This window comes from Arachis stenosperma, chromosome 1 (genome assembly GCF_014773155.1).
Source record: "Arachis stenosperma cultivar V10309 chromosome 1, arast.V10309.gnm1.PFL2, whole genome shotgun sequence".
Taxonomy (NCBI): Eukaryota; Viridiplantae; Streptophyta; class Magnoliopsida; order Fabales; family Fabaceae; genus Arachis; species Arachis stenosperma.
In genome coordinates this window covers 128,515,907-128,517,833 of record NC_080377.1, presented here as the reverse complement: position 1 = coordinate 128,517,833, position 1,927 = coordinate 128,515,907, and positions in this window count along the sequence as shown.

Here is a 1,927-nt window from a genome sequence, read left to right as displayed (position 1 = left end):
TTGGCTGATACGTGTGACTATGCGACAGAGAAAAAGCTACTAGAAATTAGAAAGTACAATGTTCTGCACACATGTCTAGCAATAGAGATATTGACAGATTATAGGCAGCTTGATTATCATGTCATCTGTGCTTCAATTTTGTCATTAGTCATGGTGGATGCATCAGTCTCTGTAAAGGTATTGTAGAATGAGGTGTCGTCCAAGTTTGGTTTCAAGCCCAGCTATAGGAAGGTGTAGATGGCCAAACAGAAGGTGATTGATCAGATATATGGAGACTGGGAAGAGTCTTACAACCAGATATCAAGGTGGATCATCGGGGTTCAGTTGTATATGTTGGGCACTATAGTGGTGTTTCGTACTTAACCAGTGAGGTCAGGTAATATGGTGGATGGAACGAAGGTTTTCTTTCATCGATTATTTTGGACGTTTCCTCTGTGTGTTGAGACATTCAAGTATTACAAGCCACTGATTTCTATCGATGGGACTCATTTATATGGGAAGTACGGAGATACTCTGTTAATGGCGATTGCACAAAATGGAAAGAACACAGATAATGACAAAATCCCAAAATCATCATCAACATATATCATCACACATTATAATCATTTTTAACAACATCCAAAATTATCATAAAGAGACATAATTCTCCCCATTCTCCAATAATATTTTCGCAACTCATCATCAATCATCAACAATACCAATAACTCTCAACAACTATAATAATTCTCAACATTCATCATCAAATCATTAAGCTCCCAAACATTTCACAACAACATTACACATCAATAATTTTTCATACATAGATCTATCACTTACCACCAATCATCATCATAATAATCATCCAACACCTATCTCAACACACCAATCATCATGCTACATATACTCAAAGTCATCATACATCATATTCATCAACATTCAATTTCAATCCTATCTTATGATCCACTAGCCTAAGTATCCAGAGATATTACATATTACATAGAAGAGACCGAAATCGTACTTTGGCCAATTCCCAATATGCGCAAACACCAAAAGCTTAATTCTAACAAGATCAGCAAGCCTCATGCACCAACACCACCTCAAAGACTCACCAACTATCAAGCCATACACATATAACTTACCAACATTAAGCTTAGGGTTCACAAAAATAACTAAACACAAAGATTTAGTAAAACCTTACCTTACTCAACGAGATTAAAGGTAAAATCCAATAATTATCCACCACTAGAGACCACCTAAACAAGCAAAACTACAAAATCTACTAAAAAATCAGACCCAAAAACGCAGAACTGCTAGGGCTGGAAAATGGAGTATGAGTTAATAGATCTTACTATTTTTTCTTAGATAGGAAAGAAGAACTTGACGAGAGCTTCGCGTGCCGCAAATGGCTCGTAAATCAGAGTTCCGTAGCTCAAGTTATGGTCACCGGAAGGTAGATGTGAATAGTGACCACACCCTCACCTCTCCTCTCTTCTCAAGCTGCGCCCCCTTCTTCAAATTGAAGTGGAATGAGCTGAAATGCTCATTAAATGAGCATATATATGTTGGTCCTTAGGCCCGGTTTGGATCCGGTCCAACCGGTTAGCGTTTTTTGTCTGTTTGGCCCACTTTGGGCCAAAACCTTTAAGATTAATTAGTACCCGATTTTCAATTCTAAATTATTTTTTCATTTCAAAACAATAAATCAATTTTAAAAATCTTATTTTCCAAAATACACGGTACTGGACAGACTAGAGCCGATACTACCGGATTAAGCGCCAGTACGCATTTTTACAAAAAATTTTCAAAAAAGATACGTTTTCCAACTCAGAAAAATTCATTGAAATCAAATTTCACCTTTATATTTTCAAATTAAAACTTCTAAATGTTGAATCTACTCCGGGCACTTAAAATAATTATTTTATTAAAACGGTTATGCCAGTTCTTACAT